This window comes from Dendrobates tinctorius, unplaced genomic scaffold (assembly GCF_039654945.1).
Source record: "Dendrobates tinctorius isolate UK_male_01 unplaced genomic scaffold, ASM3965494v1 ptg000245l, whole genome shotgun sequence".
NCBI lineage: Eukaryota > Metazoa > Chordata > Amphibia > Anura > Dendrobatidae > Dendrobates > Dendrobates tinctorius.
Window position 1 is genome coordinate 10,018,409 of NW_027361912.1, and position 12,784 is coordinate 10,031,192.

Sequence of the window (12,784 nt, forward strand, 5' to 3'; positions counted from 1 at the left end):
TCGTACTGACCCGAGAATAAAACAGCTTCATTAATTTTACCACACGCGCAATGGTGTAAACTTCCCCCCAAAAGATAATCATGAATTGGTGGTTTTTGTTCATTCTGGGTCTCAAAAATCGGAATAAAAAGCGATCAAGAAAATGTCACGTGCCTGAAAATGGAACTAATGAAAGTGTCAACTCATCCCGCAAAAAATAAGACCTCACATGACTCGGTGGGTCAAAATACGGAAAAATTATAGCTCTCAAAATGTGGTGATGCAAAAACTATTTTTACAATAAAAAGCGTCTTTTAGCGTGTGACAGCTGCCAAACATAAAAACCCGCCATAAATAGTAAGTCAAACCCCCCGTTATCTCCCCCTTAGTAAGGGAAAAATAATAAAATGTAAAAAAAATGTATTTATTTCCATTTTCCAATTAGGGTTAGGGCTAGGGTTAGCGTTGGGATTAGGGTTAGGGGTGTGTTGGGGTTAGGCTTGGAGTTAGAATTGGGGGGTTTCCACTATTCAGGCACATCAGGGACTTTCCAAATGGCGTCTGATCTCAATTCCAGCCAATTCTGCGCTGAATAAGTCAAACGGTGCTCCTTCCCTTCCAAGCTCTACCATGCATACAAACAGATGTTTACCCCCACAAATGGGGTATCAGCCTACTCAGGACAAATCCCACAACTTTTGGGGTCCAATTTCTCCTGTTACCCTTGGGAAATAAAAAAAATGGGGGCAAGAAGATCATTTTTGTGGAAAAAAATATGATTTTTTCATTTTTATGGCTGTACGTTGTAAACTTCTGTGAAGCACTTTGGGGTTCAAAGTGCTCACCACTAGAGTTGAGCGAAATGGGTCGGTCATATTCAAAAGTCGGCGACTTTCGCTGAAGTCGGGTTTCATGAAACGAAACCCGACCATAGCGTGAGGTCGGCCACGAGGTCGGCGACCAGAGCGCCAAAGTCGCGTTTCAAAAGATGCTTCCAGCGCCCTTTTTCAGCCAATGATGGAGGATGCACACTGTGGGCAATGCGATGACATAGGCATCGGTCACCACCATCTTTGAGAAGGGCATGCAAGTAATTGGCTGGCTTTGTGTGGCGTCACAGGGGCTATAAAAGGGCGTGCACGCTGACCGCCATCTTACTTATGCCGATCTTAGCATAGGGAGAGCTGCTGCTGATTCTGTAGGGAGAGCGTTAGGCAGGGAAGAACCAAAAAACTGCTTCTGCTGTTAGCGATTTCCACTTACAACACAATACTTTGTGTGCAGTGACAGGGGAGGCTCTATTTTTGTGCAACAGCTCTGTTGGTTATTAGGCTGCCTTATAAGGCTCCCTAATAGCTGCATTGCTGTTTGCACACTGCTGTGCAAACTGCTTTTTTAAAAGCAAAAATACTTTTCTTCCTCTTTTCTGCACAGTTACCAAGCGTTCATTTTTCCACCCTTTTGTGTGTGCAGCAGTCCTGCTTATTAGGCTGCCTGCGTCCATACTTGGACTGAGAGCATCATTGTCAGCGTCCACAAATCTCTAGTGAGATCCAAATTCGTACCGATCCTATAGACACCCTGCACCTTGCCATACACCATCCAATTTCAGCCTGTTACATTGAGGTGTAATCTCTCCTGGGCCTGAGACAATAGTTCTGCGTCCTGAATAGTGTTGAGCATTCCGATACTTAATTCCGATACTTTTTCCATATCGAATACCGGAATCGGAAGTTCCCATAATGCTATGAGCCAGTTCGATTTGATTCAGACAATGAGAATCTTCAGAAGTGTGGGCACATCCTGTTAGGCATGTAGGCATGTTAACTATTGGCATCGCTGTGATTGGCTGCTGTGAGAATCATGTGGGAATAGTGGATGAGGGCAGGTATATCTCGCCCAGATTCCTTTCCTATGTGGCCTAGTCTGGTCAGTATCGCACCTGCTTACTAATGAATAATGGGAGGTGGATATAAAAGGATGCCAGGTGGTTGTGTGAGTGTCTCAGCCTGGGAACACAGAGAGCCTGTCTGTGTGAGAGACACACGTGAGTGAAAGCAGTGCCCACTGCAACTGTGGTTTGGCTGGACGGGAGAAGCCCGCCAGTTGGTAGTTAGGTTGTCCATTGTTTAGTTAGTGCCGGACAGGCAAGGATTTGTTTTATGTTTTATTTCTTTATGCATTGCTTTCACCGTTAATAAACCCGACCCAGTGTCAGTTACACCCGAATCCCAGCTCTATGCTTGAGTTTCATGCTGAACGCACGTGACCTTTGACCCCAGCAAAGCCGATCCAGGAGTGTTTTATCACACTGCTGAAATGATGTCATGATGCACTATAAAAGCCGCTGACAATTCTTTTCACTCTGCTGTGAATTCATTTAGGGACAGGCTGCTGTTGAAGACTGTGAGGGACAGTTAGAATTAGCGATTATCAAAAAAATATTGTGCTTTACCCAGGCTACATAAACCACCACTGTAGCTTTCTTTTGCCTAGCAGCAGTGTTCACAGCTGTCTGCAAGGGCTGTGTGAGTGCAGCTCACGCTGTGGAGTGGGTCCTTCAGCCACATCTGGTTGTAGGCCGCCCAGCATGCGTCACTGCTGCCTCATACATATTTTTCTTTTATTGCTGCTTATTTTTCATAAATTCTATCTAGTGTGCTTCCATCCGTATCCATATACGTTGGTTGCAAACACTAGTAGTAGACAACGGAGCCTTTCTGCAGCCTTTCAGTGCTAGTGCCCACTTATCTGCACTGTTCACGGCTGTCTGAGAGGTCTCTGACTGTGTGGGAGTGCAGCTCACACTGAGTAGTGTGTCCTGCAGCTACGTCTTGTTGTAGGCCGCTCAGCGTGCGTCACAGCCTCACACATATGTTTCTTTTATAGCAGCTCATTTTTTATTCTCCTATTAGTGTGCATCCATCCGTATCCATATACCGTGGTTGCAAACACTATAGGAGTATATAGCTGAGCCTTTCTGCAGCCTTTCAGTGCTAGTGCCCACTTATCTGCACTGTTCACGGCTGTCTGAGAGGTCTCTGTGTGTGAGTGCAGCTCACGCTGAGTAGTGTGTCCTGCAGCTACGTCTGGTTGTAGGCCACTCAGCGTGAGTCACTGCCTCACACATATTTTTCTTTTATTGCAGCTCATTTTTTATTCTCCTATTAGTGTGCATCCATCCGTATCCATCTACATTGGTTGGTTGCAAACATTATATAGGAATAGATACAGGAGCCTTTTTTCTGGCTTGTGCCCTTCAGCTGCAGCCAGATTAGTATTACCCAATTTTTTTGGAGCCTCATCTTTTGCATTGTAGGTTACCTGCCTGCATTGTAATAGCTCCAAAAAGTTTGTGATACTATCACTTTCAAATCTTTGGTCACATCCTTTTAGTTTTTTTTCAAAAAACAAAACAAAATAAAGTTCACCAAACACTACATTTGACAGTTGTGTAGGCCACATTAGCTCCTATAAAAGTCTAGTCCACACACACACACTTCATAAAATTAGTGTTTCTTATACCTGTTACCAGCTGTTCAGGAGTAAGCACACTAAGCCCCCCCTTTGTACTTTTCTGCCTATCTTTATCAGTCTAGGAAGATGAAGAAGGCAGGGAGTAAGGCACGTGGGCGTGGGCGTGGAGTTTCAGCAGGGAGAGGACGTGGGGATTCTGCTGGGAGAGGACGTGGGGATTCTGCAGGGAGAGGACGTGGGGATTCTGTGCCTGCTGCGGGCACCAGTGAGTCAGCATCCCCCAGTTTTAGCAGGCAACAGTCCTTTATGCACAGCTTTGTAGGACCTCGCCGTACCCCACTGCTGCGGGAGGAACAAATTGAAGCCGTTGTCGGATGGATGACAGCTAATGCATCAACTTCCATGACTTCCACATCCTCTCAGGGCCCGAGCACCGAAGAGCAACCATCTGTCTCTTCACCACCTGCCAAAGTGCCCAGGCAGTCAGAGAGCCCTGGACAGGAGCCATCACAGTCTCTACTTCTGTTATCTGAATCTGTTGGCTTGGAAAGAGGGCGACAGCCAAGCAGCATTCCAGAATGTGAAGAAGAGGGAGTATGCAGTGATGCGCAACTTCTTTGTCCCTCGGAATCTGAAGAGGTGGGTGGGCCAGTGCCTATGGTCAGCACACCTCAGTACGCATCAGATGATGACGAGACTCAGGTGCCACTTTCTGGTGTGTATGGTGCTGGCGAGACAACCCAGGAGAAGCAGGTGTTTGAAGAGGGGAGTGTAGATGATGAGGTCCTTGACCCATTATGGCGTAAGGAACAGGAAGGTAGTGGGAGCAGCTCTGAGGAAGAGATTCCCCGAACGGCCAAAACAGGAGGGAGAGGGAGGGGGCAGACTTGGTTGCCTGTAGCCTCCATTTCGGCACCCGTTAGGAGCATTCCTCTTTCAAAAGGCAAAACGGGTGCTCCCAAGACTAGTGCATTACTAGTAGTGGGAATGTGGACAGAGCAGGAGACCTTGCCGGACACACATCAGGGGATCAACTGACGTGACTGAGCCCCAGTAACACAGGAACAAGTGTGGATTGTGCAGACGCCACTTCAGAGCAGCAACTAGCGGGGTTGGAGGCCAGGGGAAATACTAGAGACAGTGGAGCCAGAGGCCATAGTGGAGCACGGTTACAATCAGTAGTAGTCTACAACCTATATCAAACTTGCTGAAAGTTAGCCTCCGCCTGCTGCATGATTGATCCTGGGCTTCAACACAGCCAGTTGTCGCTCGGAAGTGCTGTCCGCACAGAGAAAAACACTAGCTCCTGTGTTAGTGGGGTTCAGTAACGTCTGCTGTTCCCCTGCTGTGTGGACGACAAAGTCTCCTGCTGCCTCCACATTAAAAAACCATCAGGCCTCTGCCTGCTCCATGCTTGATCCTGGGCTCCAACAATGCCAGTTGGTGTTCAGAAGTGCCGTCTTCACAGAGAAAAACACGAGCTCCTGTGTTAGTGGGGTTCAGTAATGTCAGCTGTTCCCCTGCTGTGTGGACAACAAAGTCTCCTGCTGCCTCCACATTTAAAAACTATCAGGCCTCTGCCTGCTCCATGCTTGATCCTGGGCTCCAACAACGCCAGTTGGTGTTCAGAAGTGCCGTCTTCACAGAGAAAACACGAGCTCCTGTGTTAGTGGGGTTCAGTAACGTCAGCTGTTCCCCTGCTGTGTGGACGACAAAGTCTCCTGCTGCCTCCACATTCAAAATCCATCAGGCCTCAGCCTGCTCCATGCTTGATCCTGGGCTCCAACAACGCCAGTTGGTGTTCAGAAGTGCTGTCTTCACAGAGAAAAACACTAGCTCCTGTGTTAGTGGGGTTCAGTAACGTCTGCTGTTCCCCTGCTGTGTGAATGGCAAAGTCTCCTTCTGCCTCCACATTCAAACACCATCAGGCCTCAGCCTGCTCTATGCTTGATCTTGGGCTCCAATAACGCCAGTTGGTATTCAGAAGTGCCGTCTTCACAGAGAAAAACACAAGCTCCTGTGTTAGTGGGGTTTAGTAACGTCTGCTGTTCCCCTGCTGTGTGGACAACAAAGTCTCCTGCTGCCTCCACATTCAAAAACCATCAGGCCTCTGCCTGCTCCATGCTTGATCCTGGGCTCCAACAGCGCCAGTTGGTGTTCAGAAGTGCCGCCTTCACAGAGAAAAACACGAGCTCCTGTGTTAGTGGGGTTCAGTAACGTCAGCTGTTCCCATGCTGTGTGGACGACAAAGTCTCCTGCTGCCTCCACATTCAAAAACCATCAGGCCTCAGCCTGCTCCATGCTTGATCCTGGGCTCCAACAACGCCAGTTGGTGTTCAGAAGTGCCGTCTTCACAGAGAAAAACACTAGCTCCTGTGTTAGTGGGGTTCAGTAACGTCTGCTGTTCCCCTGCTGTGTGGACGACAAAGTCTCCTGCTGCCTCCACATTCAAAAACCATCAGGCCTCTGCCTGCTCCATGCTTGATCCTGGGCTCCAACAACGCCAGTTGGTGTTCAGAAGTGCCGTCTTCACAGAGAAAAGCACGAGCTCCTGTGTTAGTGGGGTTCAGTAACGTCAGCTGTTCCCCTGCTGTGTGGACGACAAAGTCTCCTGCTGCCTCCACATTCAAAAACCATCAAGCCTCAGCCTGCTCCATGCTTGATCCTGGGCTCCAACAACGCCAGTTGGTGTTCAGAAGTGCCGTCTTCACAGAGAAAAACACTAGCTCCTGTGTTAGTGGGGTTCAGTAAGGCCAGCTTCTCCCCTGCTGTGTGGATGACAAAGTCTCCTGCTGCCTCCAAAATCATACTACTTCTTATTTTCTACTCGCTCCAAGTAGGCCTCAGCCTGCTCCATGATTGATCCTGTGCTTCAACACAGCCAGTTGTTGCTTGGAAGTGCCGTCTGCACAGAGAGAAACACTAGCTCCTGTGTCAGTGGGGTTCAGTAATGCAAGCTGGTCCCCTGCTGTGTGGATGGCAAAGTCTGCTGCTGCCTTCACATTCAAAACCATCAGGCCTCAGCCTGCTCCATGCTTGATCCTGGGCTCCAACAACACCAGTTCGTGTTCAGATGTGCCATCTTTACAGAGAAAAGCACAATAGTTCCTGTGTTAGTGGGGTTCAGTAACGCCAGCTGCTCCCCTACTGTGTGGACGACAAAGTCTCCTGCTGCCTCCAAAATCAAACTACATCTTATTTTCTAGTCGCTCCAATAAGGCCTCAGCCTGCTCCATGATTGATCCTGGGCTTCAACACAGCCAGTTGTTGCTTGGAAGTGCCGTCCGCACAGAGAGAAACACTAGCTCCTGTGTCAGTGGGGTTCAGTAACGCCAGCTGCTCCCCTGCTGTGTGGATGGCAAAGTCTCCTGCTGCCTACACAGTCACACTACTACTGATTTTTAACTGAGCTCCACTTAGGCCTCTGGCTCCACTGTCTCTAGTATTTCCCCTGGCCTTCAACCCCGCCAGTTGCTGCTCTGAAGTGGCGTCTGAACAATCCACACTTGTTCCTGTGTTACTGGGGCTCAGTCACATCAGTTGATCCCCAGATGTGTGACCGGCAAGGTCTCCTGCTCTGTCCACATTCCCATTACTAGTAGTGGGAATGTGGACAGAGCAGGAGACCTTGCCGGACACACATCAGGGGATCAACTGACGTGACTGAACCCCTGTAACCCAGGAACAAGTGTGGATTGTGCAGACGCCACTACAGAGCAGCAACTGGCGGGGTTGGAGGCCAAGGGAAAAACTAGAGACAGAAGAGCCAGAGGCCTAAGTGGAGCACGGTTACAATCAGTAGTAGTGTACAACCGATATAAAACTTGCTTCAAGTAGGCCTCAGCCTGCTTCATGATTGATCCTGGGCTTCAACACAGCCAGTTGTGGCTCGGAAATGCCGTCTGCACAGAGAAAAACACATGCTCCAGTGTGGGGTTCAGTAACGCCTGCTGCTCCCCTGCTGTGTGGACGACAAAGTCTCCTGCTGCCTCCAAAATCACACTACATCTTATTTACTACTCGCTCCAAGTAGGCCTCAGCCTGCTGCATGATTGACCCTGGGCTCCAACATCGCCAGTTGCTGCTCATAAGTGTCTTTGGCATGGGTACTCCCACCTGCCCAGCCTGGTTCCAGCACGCCTGCTGTTTCCGGGGATTGGCAATGTCACTTTGCCACCAAAACGTTGTCCAGTCGTGTGGCGGTCGGGTTAGCCGAGTCTATGGTACCTGCAGTTTAGGTGCTTCCTATGTGGGCTGTGGGTTCTGGTAATAAAGGCTGGTTCCGTAGTGTCAATAGGACAAGCACCCCCTGTAGGACTGTGGGTTTCGGTTACTGGGGCTGGCTCGCGGCCTTGCAACGTTGTTTTTCAGGGGTAGCTTCTGCTACCCATCCGGGTTCCAGCACCGTCAGCTGGTTCTTGGCAGTGCCTTTGGCCTAGGTGACTCCTTCTCGGTATCCGAGTTCCAGCAACGTCTGCTGGTCCTTGGTAGTGCTTTGTAGCACAGGTACCTCCTGCTTAGTAACCGGGTTCCAGCACCGTCAGCTGGTCCACGGTTGTGCAATTGGCTTTCGTTCCTTCTGCTGCCCCTCCGGGTTCCAGTACCGTCAGCTGGTTCTCGGCAGTGCCTTTGGCCTAGGTGCCTCCTTCTCGGTATCCGAGTTCCAGCAACGTCTGCTGGTCCTTGGTACTAGTGCTTTGTAGCACAGGTACCTCCTGCTTAGTAATCGTGTTCCAGCACCGTCAGCTGGTCCACGGTTGTGCCATTGGCTCTTGTTCCTTCTGCTGCCACTCTGGGTACCAGCACCGTCAGCTGGTTCTCGGTAGTTCCATTGACTCTTGTAGCTTCTGCTACCCATCCGGGTTCCAGCACCGTCAGCTGGTCCTCGGCAGTGTCTTTGGCACGGGTACTCCCTCCTGCCCAGCCTGGTTCCAGCACGCCTGCTCTTTCCGGGTAGTATCAACGTCACTTTGCCACCAAAAGGTTGTCCAGTCGTGTTGCGGTCGGGTTAGCTGACTCTATGGTGCCTGCAGTTTAGGTGCTCCCTATGTGGGCTGCGGGTTCTGGTAATAAAGGCTGGTCCCGGAGTGCCAATAGGACAAGCACTCCCTGTAGGACTGTGGGTTTCAGTAACTGCGTTGGGCTCACGGCCTTGCAACGTTGTTTTTCAAGGGTAGCTTCTGCTAGCCATTCGGGTTCCAGTACCATTAGCTGGTTCTCGGCAGTGCCTTTGGCCTAGGTGCCTCCTTCTTGGTATCCACGTTTCAGCAATGTCTGCTGGTCCTTGGTAGTGCTTTGTAGCACAGGTACCTCCTGCTTAGTAACCGTGTTCCAGCACCGTCAGCTGATCCACGGTTGTGCCATTGGCTCTTGTTCCTTCTGCTGCCACTCTGGGTACCAGCACCGTCAGCTGGTTCTCGGTAGTTCCATTGACTCTTATAGCTTCTGCTACCCATCCAGGTTCCAGCACCGTCAGCTGGTCCTCGGCAGTGTCTTTGGCACGGGTACTCCCTCCTGCCCAGCCTGGTTCCAGCACGCCTGCTCTTTCCGGGTAGTGTTAATGTCTCTTTGCCACCAAAACGTTGTCCAGTCGTGTTGCGGTCGGGTTAGCTGACTCTATGGTGCCTGCAGTTTAGGTGCTTCCTATGTAGGCTGCGGGTTCTGGTAATAAAGGCTGGTTCCGTAGTGCCAATAGGATAAGCACCCCCTGTAGGACTGTGGGTTTCAGTAACTGCGTTGGGCTCACGGCCTTGCAACGTTGTTTTTCAAGGGTAGCTTCTGCTAGCCATCCGGGTTCCAGTACTGTCAGCAGGTTCTCGGCAGTGCCTTTGGCCTAGGTGCCTCCTTCTCGGTATCCAAGTTCCAGCAACGTCTGCTGGTCCTTGGTACTAGTGCTTTGTAGCACAGGTACCTCCTGCTTAGTAATCGTGTTCCAGCACCGTCAGCTGGTCCACGGTTGTGCCATTGGCTCTTGTTCCTTCTGCTGCCCCTCCGGTTTCCAGCACCATCATCTGGTCCTCGCTAGTTCCATTTGCTCTTGTTCCTTCTGCTACTCATCCAGGTTCCAGTACCGTCAGCTGGTTCTCGGCCGTGCCTTTGGCCTAGGTGCCTCCTTCTCGGTATCCGAGTTCCAGCAACGTCTGCTGGTCCTTGGTACTATTGCTTTGTAGCACAGGTACCTCCTGCTTAGTAATCGTGTTCCAGCACCGTCAGCTGGTCCACGGTTGTGCCATTGGCTCTTGTTCCTTCTGCTGCCCCTCTGGGTTCCAGCACCATCATCTGGTCCTCGCTAGTTCCATTTGCTCTTGTTCCTTCTGCTACTCATCCGGGTTCCAGTACCGTCAGCTGGTTCTCGGCAGTGCCTTTGGCCTAGGTGCCAACTTCTCGGTATCCGAGTTCCAGCAACGTCTGCTGGTCCATGGTAGTGCTTTATAGCACAGGCACCTCCTGCTTAGTAACCGTGTTCCAGCACCGTCAGCTGGTCCACGGTTGTGCCATAGGCTCTTGTTCCTTCTGCTGCCCATCCGGGTTCCAGTACCATCAGCTGGTTCTCGGCAGTTCCTCAGCCTTCTTGTTCCTTCTGCTACTTTTCAAAGTTCACGCTAGTGGAAATGGTTTTTGGTTCTCACTCTGGATCTCCCTCACGACGACCCTGAAGACCTCACCGAAGAAGACCAAAAAGATGACCCTGAAGAAGATGACCAAGAGGACAAAGAACATGAAGACAACCACCAAGATGCAGAACAACAAGAGACAGAAGAGCAAGAAGCAGAAAAACCAAAAGCAGAAGAACATTAAGCATAAGACTAAAAATCAGAGCAAATGATATTATCTAAATTATAAGCAGAAGAATACTAAGCAGTGTATGGGGGTGAGTCTGTTCCTCCTCGTGGTGCCCCTGGAAAATGCCTGCTGCTGCAGGCCAAACTGAACGCGGACAAATCCTGTTGTAAATCTTTTGTGACAGGCAGAACGGAAGGTGTAATCTTCAAACTTTTATAGATAACAACTACAGGAATGCCTGTCACAAATAAGAATATGATGAAGAAGAAGAATAGGAAGAAGATGAATAAGAAGAATATGAAGAATGTGCAAAAAAAGAATAATAGGAAGAAGATGAAGAATGTAAAAAAAAAGAATAATAGGGAGAAGGTGAAGAAGAAGAAGATGAATAAGGTGAAGAAGAAGTTGATGAAAAAGATGCTGCTGCTGGGGATGATGAAGGAGAAAGTGTTGGAGAAGTAAAAAAGAAGGTGAAGAGCATGGAAGTAGTGAAACATACATATCTAACAAAATATACAAAAGGTTAACATAGTCAATATCTTTGTAACTCCGAACATCTTTAAAAAAAAAAATTATTCCTGCTATTCCATTTGATTGGGCTAAACCTCTATGCCTTTAATGTCTCCTCCACCTCCCCCAATACATTCTACATTATTCTTAGTTGTTTTTCTTCATGTAGAATTAAACTACAAGGAAAGAAAGGTTTTTTTTATTCCGATATTTCTGTTCCATTGACTTGAATGGAGCTTCCGGGATCGGAATCGGCGATACCGATACTTTTTTGATATCGGCCGATCCAATCCGATCCGATATTTTTCAATATCGGGTGGTATCGCTCAACACTAATTACAACACAATCTAAAAAGCCATAAAACGGTAATGGATCTCAAGAGTACAGCTGTACACAGTGTAGGTGTCATTGTTGTCAATTTCAATATTTATTTCCACAGTCAGAAAATAACTCTCACTTGGTCAGTTTGCATTAGACCAGAATATAACAAGCAGTAAATGGGTAATGTATCCCAAGCATAGAGCTGTATACAGTGTTGGGGTAATTTTTAAATGTACATCTAAATTGCAGGAGTAACCCATAGACACTCACATGCTCAGGATAGATCACACCACAATATAGCAAGAAGATCCGCAAGAAATAATCACACATGTGGGACAATATTCCAGGTGTCAATGATACACTTAGAGTGTTGGTTGGAGAACTTCCTGGCAGAAAGGGTACAGTATCACCAGATACCAGGTATATATAGCATAGTTTAAACATTAACAATGTACTTCTATATATCAGGAGTAGTGTTGAGCCACCACGCTAGTGTTTTGGTTCGTCGCACAGGAGGCAAGTTCGTCGAATGTTCGTCGAACGTTCGAAGAACACTGTCGAACCCCATTGAAAACAATGGCTGGCAAACACAAACACATACAAACACATAGAAATCAATTACAAAACACCTTTAAAGGTGTCCCAAAGCAGACAAAATGCTCAGAAGAAAAAAAATAACATATGGAAAAGGGCAATTACATTTAGAAAAGAGGTGGAGGAGTGAAAGGAGGAGGTGGAGGAGACACAGATATAGGCTTGTCATGCCCTTATGAAGTCAAGAAAGGCTGGAATAAAAATGTAAAATACAAACCAAAAAAAAAAATTCTGAAATCGAACACGATCGTATACCGTCGGACTTCCCACCAATAAATTATGCCAACTGCCGATGGGGCGGCGTTATTCCCACGAACCTCCAAACTGCATCCATGAAGGCAAAGTGTTTGGTTTCCGGGGGCAGTATGATTGCAAAGCTGAACCTTAAAGGAATGTCCAAAAGGGCACCACCAGGAGTGGCTTAATTGGACTCCACCCGGGAAACCACAACCATACAAGCTACAGAAAAGATGGACAGATTGCAAGGTTTGTCGATTCTGTGTGTGGTGTGGTATGTCCGTTGTAGTTGTGCTAGAGATTTCTCAGCTTTATTCCGTTAACGACCGAGACTCCGGCATGCCCCCGCGGTACGCGTCAAGCTTACTAGAGGGATACGCGAGGCTCTGGTATGCGAGATCGAGCAATAACAGGTCTATCATGCCCTTACATGTCCCGGGCTGCATGCGCGCTCCACTGAAAGGACCAGCTTTTGTCGCTTACAGGTGCTGATAACCCGCTGAACATCGTTAGTGATGGGGATCTGGGATTCCAATTATTCCCCGCGAACGATGATTTCCCAGTAAGTGCAGGTCAACCGCAATTACGGAATTAGGCCTAACTGGCATTCCTGACAAAATGAAAAAATTACGTGTCCAAACCACAGGTGCTGTAGCTTGCTTAACAGCTCGGCAGCCATTCTTAGGCCCAGTATGGATTCGACAACGTTGTAGAAAGTTGATAAAGGGTACATTTTCACCAGATAACACGTATATATATAGCATAGTTTACACATTAAAAACCTATGTCTATAGATCAGGAGGCAGGCTCAGACGGTCTCAGGCCCAGTATGGATTAGACGTGATTGGACAAAGTTGAGAAAGAGTACATTATCACTGGATA